The following is an 11,821-nucleotide window of genomic DNA, read 5'->3' as shown; positions in this document are numbered from 1 at the left end:
CGTTTGGCTTTGAAAGACGTGCCAAGCAGTTTCCCAGGGTGGACGCATCACTTCCCACTCCCACCAGCAGAGGGGCAGAGCTCCCCTTGCTGCACAGCCTTGCCGCCGACCGGTGTTGTCAGGACATTAATTCAAGCCATCCTGGTGGGGATGCAGGACTGTCTGTGTGGAATTGCATTGCTTTGAGATCATAAGCCCCAGCTGCAGTCTGTACCCCACCACCGCTGCCACCTCCCATCCGATTGGCCCAGGATCCATGCCTGACAGTAAGCTGGGCCAATCACAATTTGGAAACGAGACCTCAAAGATGCTCAGCAGGCTGCAGAGTGTTCGGGGAAAGGACTTCAAACCTCAGGGCCCCGAGGTGGCCGTCTCTCTCTGCAGAGAAGCCGGAAGGCCAGTTTGCAGAGGGAGGAGAGAGGAGCAGACACTGGAAGGGACAGGGAAACGAGATGTGGGAGGGCCGAGAGGAGGCAGGCGCCCAGAGAGCGGTCCTGGCCCCGGAGGCTGTCTGCCGTGTGCTCCTTGACTGGGCTCTGCGGGACCCCACCCGCGCCCTGTCCTGAAAGGGACCGCTCTGTCCTCAGTCAGCTGCTCCTTTTTCTCTGTCCCCTCTCCTTTTGCTCCAGCTCTTTGAGTGGATTTTTTTCCCTCTTGCAACCAAAGAGCCTTGCAAAACAAAGGGTATTTTCTCTGTCTGCTTCCTTTCTGTCTTTCCCCCTGGTTTTTAGCACATCTTTTTGAAAACGTCAGCCTCTTGCTCCGATGAAGAGAAGGGGTAGGGAGGCTGGCATGCGTTGGTCCCTCGCGGTGTGCCAGGCCCCGAATGGGCATTCTCCCTGCTGTGTGGCACATGAGCCTGTGAGGGAGGGGCCGGCGGTAACTTGCTTCAAGGACGTGGGAAAGTGAGGCACAGAGGGGGTAAGGGACTGGCTCAGGTGGCTCAGCTGGGGACGCCCTCCTAGGCTGGTCTGACTCTGAAGCGTCTATTCTGCCAGGCTTCGTGCCCTTTGTCCGTCATTGAGCCTGAGTGTTAAAGGTGCACGTGGATGCCTTTGTCACTGTTGACAGAGATTGCCTCTTACCCCTCCTCCCCCCTGCCATCACGGCTGTGTCACAATAAAGGAGAGCCGTCCCTCGTGGGGGCACCACAGATGCCCTCGGTTCTGCTGCCCCCACCTTCAGAATTTCCTCCCATTCGTATCTTCCTCTTGCCAATGGCTCATCCAAGTGCTCTTTGAGAGTAACATAATTTGCTTCCAGAAAGTTCTTCCTTGTATGCAGCTAAAACCCCAGGGGGCACCATAGTGTCAAGGTAGAGAAGGTGCTGCCCGTGGAGTCACGTAGACTTGGAGTCCAAATCCTGTTCTCCACATTGATGAGGTGAGGAACCATGGGCAAAGATGGGGCCTCTCTGAGTCTGTTTTCCCATCTGTAAAATGGGACTGGTGAGTCTTACTGCCCAGAAGTTTTGTAAGTTGCATAAGTAGGTTGTGATCTTCCTGGGTCACAGGCTCTCACCACCACGTTCCCTGCTTGCTGTCACCCTGTGACACCTAAGCTGGCCAGCCCTTCCTCCTTCCCTCCACCTGTAGCCTCATCCTTGTGACTCTGCCATCGTGTTCCAGGCGTGCCCAGTCCAGGGCTCCATCCTGAAGAAGGTGCTGGGGCCGCTGAAGGACGTCATCATCAAGGCCCCCTGGGACATCAGCCTGGGGGTGTGAACCTGCCCAGTGTCGACTCATCCCACGCCTCCCCGGTGCAGCTCGCCCCTGTGCTCCCGGCGTTTCCACACGTCCAGCTGTGACCACAACTTGGCCGTGACCGTGAACCTCACCAGCACGTCCAAAATACAAAACTGGGTTGGCACTGACGACGTCGTTATGCGAAGGGTTGGAGCTGATGCAGGGACCTCAATGCTGGTACTTGAAGCTCCAAAGCAGGGAAAGGTTTCAGACTATGAGATGAAGTCAGCGGACTTAGATGTTGAACTTGGAAATCCAGACGCAGAGTATAGCTGTGGAGCGAAGATGCCTTCTGGTGAATGCGCACCTGTATGCCCAGATCTCAGTCACGCTGGGGACCCTGGTGTAGCCTTTTGTGCAAAAGACAGAGCGAGATTTTCTCCAGGTGCAGAAACCTGGGAACGGAAGTATTAAGTGGTCGAAAAGGAATAACGTTGACAAAGAGGAGGACGCTGTTACTGTAGAGCTGAGTGAACCAAGTTCAGCTAGCTTTTGCACCGAGGTCCCTGAACCTCTTTATGAAAGCAACCCCACTCTCCCCTACAGTAGCACTCCGTGTGCCGGCAGATGGACCCCTTGTGGTAGAGTGTAAGATTGCTGGGGTGGGGCGTGTGAAGTGCTATCTGGCCCCCAAGATCGAGGATGAAGAGGGCCTTAGGCATCTTAAAATCCAAGAAAATAAAACAAAGCTCTTTGAGAACACCTTCTGAATGCCAGCATATAGTGTGCACCTCTGAGTACATGGGTAGATACCGTTTTCTGTAAACACTTTCCATTCTCTACAGTTTGGCTAAAGAATCCATCCCCAAGTCGGATCTGGTCTTGTTAATGTAGAACTGATTCTGCCTTACCTAAAAATTCTCCTTTTGATTTGCAGGGGTGCTTGGGTGGCTCAGTCGGTTAAGCGTCCGACTCTTGATTTCTGCTCGTCGTGATCTCACGGTTTGTGGGATCGAGCCCCGCGTGGGGCTCTGCACTGACGGCCAGGAGCCTGCTTGGGGTTCGGTCTCTCCCTCAGTCACTCGTTGACCCTCCCCTGCTTGCACGTGCGCCCGCGTGTGTGTGCTCTCTTTCTCGAAGTAAATAAACTTAAAAAAAAAAAAAAAGAAATTCTCCTTATGATTTTGATAACACAGGGCTTTGACTCCAAATGCAGTTTTAAGAATTGTTTGCAGTTGAAAGGAATTATTTGAATTTCCAAAGAAAATGGAGTCAAATAAGTAAAAGTAAAGTGTTTAGCTTCACGTTTGGCACATAAGACACAAATACATAGTCATTGTTTTTGCTGTTTGTACAGTTTCCTTCGTCCTGGGAGTTCCTGAAAATGGAAAACCTTTAAGTACCTGTCTCTGCATGGGCTTAATGCTCTCAGTCTGGCTGCCGTACCCTAACACACCCCTGACCCCTTTGAAATGCTTCCTCAGCAAGGCAAAGCTCTGTGGGAATTTCGGGGGTAGGATCACTAGCTCTGAGGCCTTGGTTGTTGCTGGATGCAGAGAAAACAAATATTGCTTTAGAAACATTAATAATTGAGAGCTTTTCAGCACAGAATTGGCCAGCATTAGGGGAATTGAAAATTAAGACTAAGACACTACCTCAAGCAGATTTTCTGGTGAATAATTCATAGAGCTATAATGCCCATGAAGACCCAGAAGAGAAAAGACCTTCTGTGTCTGCCCTCCCCAGCCCCCGCCACCAGCCCCATCACCTTGACTTTTCCCTGAGCCCTTGGTGGGGGGAGGGGCATCTGGGGAAGCAAACAGAAGCCAACCACAACAGCAGAGTTCTGATTGGAACTTTCCATGCAGTTTTGCTCCCATGTTGCTGTGTGACCATCGATAAAGTCTGTCCTTCTCTGAGTAGCAATCCTGCCAACTCTGAACTGTGATTCTTTGAGGCCCAAGGGATGGAAAGGCCTTTGAGTACTCATTGAGGCCTCTGTCCCCAGGGAGATATATACCCCAAAGCACTGGGGGGATGGTCTCTATTCCATTTCAGACCTCCTTCTTTCCTTCCTTCACACATTTACTGAGTACCTACTCTGTGCTAAGTGCTGAAGATACTGTCTCCTTGGGGGAGAAACCATCTAGGAAGCGGATAATTGCAACTCACAGTGACTTGAACACAGATGGGGGAAAGGAGAAGGTCGTGGGTGCGGGAGTGACACCTAAATTCAGCCTGAGGTGTGATCAGGGAGGGCTTTCTGGTGGAGGCCACACCTGCACTGAATCCTACGGAGAGAGTTGGGTAGGAAAAGAAGGAGGAGGGTGTTCTAGGTTATAACATTTTTATAACATTTGTAAAAAAGCCCCAGAAGAGAGAGAGAAGGAAAAGTACTTTTGTGGGGACATCAGGGGCCCCTGGGGCACATGGCAAGGATCCCCAGAGAAGAGGCTGCACCTAAGGCATTAAGGTCAAGTTAAGGCCTTGCATTTGGACCTCACTCTGAGGGCAATGGGGAGCCAGCGAAGGTGTAAGTGGGGTGCTGGATACTCGTTCGGATTTGTTTGAGAAAGCTCCAGGGACTGGCGTGCGGAGCATTGGTGGTTCTTGCGTTCTGGTGTCGGTGTGAACCCTTCTCAGCCTGGTCCGACCGATTGCCCGTCACCAGTTTTGAGCAAATTGTGCTTTGTGTTTCCAAGGTCCATCCATCCAATCTCCAGCTGCGTTCTTGCCTCAGTTCACGTGTCACATCTGTTCTCTGTGTTGGGGGGACAGGGGGCAGTTTGTGCGGGGTTCTTTTGTCGGCTCAGACTTGATCTTGCCAAGTTCAGGGTGGGAAGGCAGCCAGCCTCCAAGGAGAACTGGCTTCCGAGGCCCGTCTCAGGGTGGATGTCTCACACTGGTGGCTCCTGGGGTAAGTCTGCATCTATGGGTGTGTTTTGTTGGAACAGGGTCTTGTTTGGCAGAAAAGTTAGTAATAATATTTAAGTCAGGAGACTTCTCATCAAAAGTCTGGGTTTCTGATTTTCTAGAAATAGCAGACTTGGCCACCTGGAACCTCTTCCTTGAGGGCAGCCATTGGCTGGTGTGGGGTGGCCTGTGTGTGCCAGATCACCACCGTGCCCCCTCTTCCCGTTCGCCTTCCTGTCCTGAGGCTGACGACAGCCGCTGTCTGTCATTATCTCTGTCACTGCAACCCTAGTTTTCTCCCACAAAGCAAGGAAGGATGTAGACTCTTTCTTGAGAGCCACACGCCCAGCAAACACGGGAAAGTGAAAGACAGACTAAGAGGGCCGCGTGCTTCAAGACAAATGGGGAAGCACACTGTTTTTAAATTTTTTCATGTTTATTCCTTTTGAGAGTGAGAGAGACAGAGCACGAGCAGGGGAGGGGCAGAGAAAGAGAGAGAGAGAAAATCCCAAGCAGCCCGGATGGCGGGGTTCGGTCCTGTGAACCGTGAGATCGTGACCTGAGCCAAAGTCAAGGGTCGGATGCTCAACCGACTGAGCCACCCAGTCACTGGGCCACCTGATGGAAATAAAAAGTCATTGTTTGGTACATAGGCCACATGGGGCCAGTTGAAAGAGTTCAGTCTAAGGTGTGACAGGCAAGTCGGGCTCAGGTGGCACTCACGCGTGTTCCTCGCCTGGCCCGGCGCTTGTGGGCCCAGACTGATGAGACGGGGTTTCAGGGCCCTGCCCCGCTGCCCAGCCTTCTCCCCGGCAAGCTCTGCTCACACGTGCGTGTGGGTTTACTTTCATTTGGGGTGGGAGTGGAGCAATGATGGTTTCAGGTACACTTGAGCAATGGGTAAAAGCCATCAGGCTGCTAGAGCCCCTTCGTGTACCTTTGGGGTAAACTAAAGCCAGGGAAGGGGACCGACCTATCATTGCCACCTGCATGGTCCTGTGTGGGGGCAGAGCCTGTGCCCTGCCTTTTTGTCTACCCGGGCTGCAGGCTGCAGGCTGAGCAGGGCCCCCTGCCCTCCCGGACCCCATCGTCTGCTCGGCTGCACTGCTCAACTATCTGCACTGCTTGCCCGGGGTCGCACACCCGAAGGCCTGAGTCTGGAGCAGGGGAGGTGAGCTCCAGCTGCTTGCTGGCAGGTGGGAATGGCAGGGGGGCCAGGGTTTCCAAATCTCAGGTAGCCAGCAGTTTGGGTCTTTAAGCGAAGCCTGGGGGCTGGTACTTCTGGTGTGTGGCCCCAGCTCGGAACAGCCCAAAGGTGTCTTTTTCTGACTTGATTCTCCGCTGTCCAGCATGGGCCTGAGCTCATTCGTTCATTCCTCTTTGGTTTCTCACGTCTTCACGACCCTAGGAGGAGCTTTTTCACCCCCGTTTTACAGATGATGGCACTGAGGGCTCGGCAGGTTAAGGCACGGGTCCCGAGGCATGCAGCTCTTGTGCGTCAGAGCCAAGACTCAGGCCCAGGGATTCCGAACCCTGAGCCCGCTCTCGGAATCGCCGCGAATTCTGGGATGAATGTGAGGGCATCCTGTGCTCACACTGCGGTTCACGGGATATGTAAGTGAAGGATTTCTTATCAGGAAGAAAGGATTCTAGGCACGTTTTTGCAAACTGCAACTGACGTCCGTTGAGAAAAGCAGGTGGCCCTAAGGACTCAGATGAGCCCAAGAGGTAAGGCTGTCCATAGTCACATTTGTGACAAACTTGATGAGTCTGTGTGTGTCACTTAAAACCTCTGTGGGCTCCCATTTTTGTCACCTTTCATATTTTAAGAACTAACATTACAGTCAAGGCGTGACGAGCTTCCACCGATGGCCTTTGGCAATGCTCAGATTCAACTCCTTCATCCTGAAGTCTGTATTGGGCGCCTACTGTATGCAGGGCGCGGATGTGCATTCTGAGACACAACGGCCATACCCACTGTGAAAAGGCATTGTTCTGGGCTCTGGGGACACAACGGGGAGCCAAATAGACCCAGTCCTTGCTCCCGCGGAGTTGAAGCCTTGCGGGCGAGGCAGATTTAATCTAAGAATCCCATGAAGAAGTGTAAAATGACAAAATGTAAAGCATAAGTGCTGTGGAAGAGAGGGACGTGGTGGCCCGAGAGCGTGGGTCAGGTCGGGGGGGCCAGGGCAGCCTTCCCTGGGGAAGTGACATGTGAGCTGAGCTCCGCAGGAAGGGGAGGCAGTAACCGGGTGACGGGGCAGCTGCAAAGATTCGGGGTCAGTGGGTCTGTGGAAGTGAAGGCCCCGCAGAGGGGAGCGTGCTTGGGATGAGGCTGGAATGGTCAGCCAAGGCCCGACCCCTGCTGGTCGTTGCTCTTTATCCTGAGAGCAAGGGGAGGTCATCGGAGCATTATCAGTTAGCCTGGGCCGTGTAACAAACTGTCCCCAACCACAATGACTTAAAGCAGCCATCTCTAGTTCTGGTTGGGAGCCCGCAGGACAGCAGGCTGTGCTGGGCTGGGTTCGTGGCTCTTCCGGCCTGGGTCAGGCCCAGCTGCCCTTGGGCATACTCGTTCATGTGTGCAGGGTCAGCTGGTGGGTCACACGGGGCCGGCTGGCTTATGACGGCCTTGGGAGGCACGGCTGGGGGAGCTGGGGACTCTCTCCTCCTGTGACAGGCCAGCGCGGGCTTGGTCCCAGGGTGGCTGCAGGGCGTGTGTGAACGGAAGCCACGAGGCCTCTGAAGGCCTAGACCAGGAGCTGCGGAGCGTCAGTCCCTTCCTGCTGGTCGGAACACATCACGAGATCAGCCCAGATTCAGGGGAGGGAGAAGCAAACTCCTCCTCTCAGTGGGAGGAGCTGCTAAGTATTAGGGCCATTTTTGCCAACAACCGCAGAGATTTTAAGTAAAAGTGATTTTTCTTTTTTGTAGAGAGTTAAAAAGCCCCTTTAGCTTCTGAAGGGAGAATGGATGGGGGGGGAGTATTTACCTCAATATCCGTTCCTTCCTCCGTTGTTACTAACAGGATGCCAGTTTTTATTCCCACACATTGTTTCTTGAATGAGGACCGAATTTCCTCACCTCCTTTACAGCTCCATGTAGCTGTGTTGTGGGACCCTTTTAGGGCGTCTCCTTAAGAAAGAAGGGTCAAACCTTTCTTCTCTCCTTCCTCCCCCTGCTCTCCTTGATGTGTTGGATGGAGATGTGTTGGGGAAGCTGGGGCAGCCACCTTGGCCCATGAGGATGAGGACCTCATCTGGAGGAGGGTGGAACGGAGATCCAGAAGGAGCTGGGGTCCTGATCACCCCGTGAGGCCACCATACCAGTTTTGGCTACGCGGTGGCTGGTAGCTACAAGTGGCTCGTGGCTTTCCCTTCTCTGGAGAATGGCCCATTTGGACTGGAGCTGTTCCACCCATAACCCGCTGAGCCGCATTTGCTCAGGAGGTTATGGGTGTGGGGGTTCAGGGTGTGGGGGTACAAAGGGCCTTTGCCTGAGCTGCAGGAGACGCTCCGGAGCTCCCCATGGGGTCCTCCTGAGGCCAGTCCCCAGCCCCATCCCGTGTCCCTCATTCCCCTTCTTGGAACGCCCCTCATGAGAACCACCGTCGCAAGCTCTCCTTCTGGGGACCCAACCTCAGACACCCTACTCTGCTCCCTACCCGTGCTAAGCCACAGACCAAGGGTCTGTGTCTCAGAACGTACCCTGATCACTAGACTCCATCTACTCGCCCACTGGTTTTGCAGTGGGCGGACGAGGTGACGTCAGCTGCTTAAATCCAGCAAAGCAGGCACTGTGGTGCGAAGAGCTCAAGAAAAATGAACTTCTTCCGGGGCGGGGGGCGAAGGCCAAGGGAGCGCTCGGCAAGAGAGGCTTCAGATCTGGCCAGCGTGTGGGCCCCCCCCCCCCCGGCCGAGTCCCTCGCCTTCCCGCCCCCCTGCTCCAGGCCTGTTTGAAGTCTGTGAGCTGCCCGGGCTGCTGGACGGACAGCATTTGTAAGCAACTCTCTCCCCAGCCCAGTTAATAATTCAGGAGCCAGTGCCCGCAGCCAGCCCATCGCTCCAAGCATGCCGCGTCCCCAGCACCAAGCCCGTGGACAGGAAAGGAGAAAATCACTGGACCCGCTTGAAAAATGGTCCCTGCTCCAAGAGCTTGCTGCCTCCCAAGCGCCGGGCTGGGAGAGAGCTGGGCCGAGACGTATCTGCCAGGCAGACGGCGAGAGAAGGATGGAGTGGCCCTGGGGGCTCAGGCGTGCACCCGGAGCGGTATTTAATTTTCGGATCCTGAGCCGCATTTGCTTTTGGACCACGGGCTGTGGTCGCTGGGATGCAGGCCGTGGGGGACTCAGCTTTCTTCTGACTCAGCAATTCATCCTTCACCCACTGTCTCCCCTTTGTTTGCTCATTCAGCCACTGTTGATGCTACGGACACGGAAGTGGCATTGACGATACAGGCAGGGGGTGGGGAGTGACAGCTGTCCTCAGGGGGGCAGACACGAAGAGTGGGGGGTGCCACACTTAAGGGGCTCGGGACAAGAAACAGCCGGCCGGGAGCTCTGCGTGTGGGGGCGGCCCGTCCCCTGGGTGTGCCGGGACCCTAAATGTCCAAAGCAGGGAATGGTTAAGGTCATGGACTCTGGGGCCAACGGCACGGGTTCAAATACCAGCCCTGCCACTAACCTACCCAGAGTTGGCCTCTCTGTGCCTCAGTTTCCCCATCTATAAAATCGAGTTAATAATGGGAGACCGGTACAAACTACCTCTTAGGGTTAAGATAATGGACAGGGACTTCAAGGGCGAAAATGAAAAACCCAAACTCGGGAAATTACAAAGTGCTGGCAGTCACAAAGGAAAGCCACCTTCAGAAAGTGACTCGGTGGGTCCTTACAAAGCTAGGCACCCTTCCGTCCCAGGCAGCCATCCCACTCGTGGGTGCTCAGCAGAGTGAAGTGAGAAACTTATGTTCATACCAAAACCTGTACGTAAGTGATTATTAGTCGTTTCGTAACGTCCCCGACTGGGAAACAACCCAAATGCCTCTCAACCAGAGACCTGATGGACCATGAAACATTACTCAGCAGCAAACAACGCGGGTGAGTCACAAATGGCCAAGTGAAAGCCGCCAGGCTTGTAAGGCTGCCTGCCACGTGCGCTTCTACGTGTGTGACATTCTGGAAGACAAGGGACAGAAAACTGGCCAGCAGTGCTGGGTGGGAGGAACTGACTGAAAGGGGCAAAAGGGGACTTTTGAGGTGCGATGGAACTATTTGGTATTGAGGGTGTGCTGACCACGTGTGCTTATCAAAAACCAGAGAACTGTACACGAAAACGAGTACATGTTACTGCACATAAGTCATGACAGGTTTGAGGTGGTCTAGAGAGGGTTAGGGGGAGGAGGCAGGAGTCCAGGTAAGGAAAACATATTCAGGTCAGCTTGTTGTAGAGCCTTGAAGGCCGTGTCAAATCCTTTGGCCCGCGGGGAAATTTGGAAGTTTTTAAGCAGTTAGGGAAGAGAAGCCAAGTTTTGTTTCAGAAAGATCGCCGTGTTCTCTATTCAGAAGCAGAAGCCTCTGTGTGTGGTTCTGAAATTGCCTTCAGAAATGTTTTCATTGACTACCCCCGCTTTTTGGAGAGAATTTGATTTTGTGACCAATGTTTGGAAATCAGGAGATTTGAGGCGCGCCTGTTCACGAGCTCGAGCCCCGCGTCGGGCTCTGTGCTGACAGTTCAGAGCCTGGAGGCTGATTCGGATTCTGTGTCTCCCTCTCTCTCTGCCCCTCCCCCGCTCACGCTCTCGCTGTCTCTCAAAAATAAATGTTAAAAATAGTTAAGAAATCAGGAGATTTGACACACAATTTTGAACTTCTGGCTTCTCCTTGTGTGCGTTGCATGCTCTCCAGTGTGCCAAAGCCCCTCCCCTGCTCCCTTGTAGCAACTTCCTCGTTCCTGCAGGTGTCAGTTTTAGACCCCAGGGCTTGAAAGTGCATTTGATGGGGAACACAGCAAGGGCAGAGGTGCTTCCCAGCCCTGGCTGTACATTTTCATCACCCGAGGAGCTTTAAACCCACTACGGATGCCCAGTCCAGGTCTCTGGAGTGGCCCGGGCATCTGTATCTTGTAGATATTCCCCAGGTGACTCTACTGTGCAGGTAGGGCTGGGAACCACTGGTCGGGGAGGAAGGGGCCTGGATTAGGGGGTCAGCAGTGGGGGAGGGGCGGTGTTAGGGACTGATGAAAGGTGGGGCTGAGGCAGGGGTAGACCCCCCTCGTGATGAGGGTCCAGCCCGAACAATGGAGTGAGATGCTGGCGTTTGCTGAGAAAGGAGACAGGAGGAGGTGGTCAGGGGACGGTGGTGAGCTCACGGTGGCCACTCTGTGCCCGAGCGGTCTGTGGCCTCCACACCGAGGGCTCAGCATGCAGCAGCACCTACAACTTTGCCTCTGTGTGCCCTCTGTCACCCTCTGAGAGGAGAGCAGGGCAGCAATGGAGGTGGGGGTGGCGATGGGCGGACAGGGACCCCCTTGGGCAGGGCTGGGAGGGGCCTGGGTTGTGGGTGCTCTGTTCCCGCTAAGCGATTTTGCTGGGAGGAGAGTGGGGGAGAATGTACTCACGCTCCAGAGGAAGGGCCTCAGCAGTCCAGACATGCGATGCCCTTGAACCCAGAACCGCTAACTCCTGAAACCTAGCAAACCATCTGTGATCTGCCTCGACTTCTAAGCAGATGCTATGGGCCCATTGTTTTCGGTTTTTTGGTTTTTGTTTTGGTCAAGAATACTTCATCTAGGGGCTCCCGGGTGGCTCAGTTGGTTAAGCGTCTGACTCTTGACTTCAGCTCAGGTCGTGATCTTGCAGTCTGTGAGACTGAGCCTCGTGTCGGGCTCTGTGCTGGCATCTCGGAACCTACCTGGGTTCTCTCGCTCTCCCTCTCTCTGCCCCTCCCCCACTCACTCTGTCTCGGTCGCTCTCAAAATAAATAAAGTTAAAAAAGCCGTTTTCACGTAATCCACATGACCCTTCTATCTATGTATGACATAGAGGGTATCGTTCCCATTTTCCAGATGATGAAACTCAGGCTCCAAAATTGTAAGCATTTTCCCCCACATCACCAGCCTGGAGGTAACAGAGTTGGTAGCTAAGCCCTCCTGTCAACACGGCTCTTTAGTGCGTCTGAGTTTGTCTCTGTAACCTCGGCCGGGAACACACACACGAACCTCACCCCC

General features: G+C 54.1%; 1 pseudogene; it reads left to right on the top strand.

The window, feature by feature from the left end:
* Positions 1-1,439: 1,439 nt before the first annotated feature.
* Positions 1,440-2,455, top strand: LOC121022478 (proliferating cell nuclear antigen-like; annotated as a pseudogene).
* The last annotated feature ends 9,366 nt before the right edge of the window (positions 2,456-11,821 follow it).

Source organism: Herpailurus yagouaroundi, unplaced genomic scaffold (assembly GCF_014898765.1).
Source record: "Herpailurus yagouaroundi ecotype Mexico unplaced genomic scaffold, PumYag 410, whole genome shotgun sequence".
Taxonomy (NCBI): Eukaryota; Metazoa; Chordata; class Mammalia; order Carnivora; family Felidae; genus Herpailurus; species Herpailurus yagouaroundi.
This window is presented reverse-complemented; position numbering and strand designations above follow the sequence as displayed.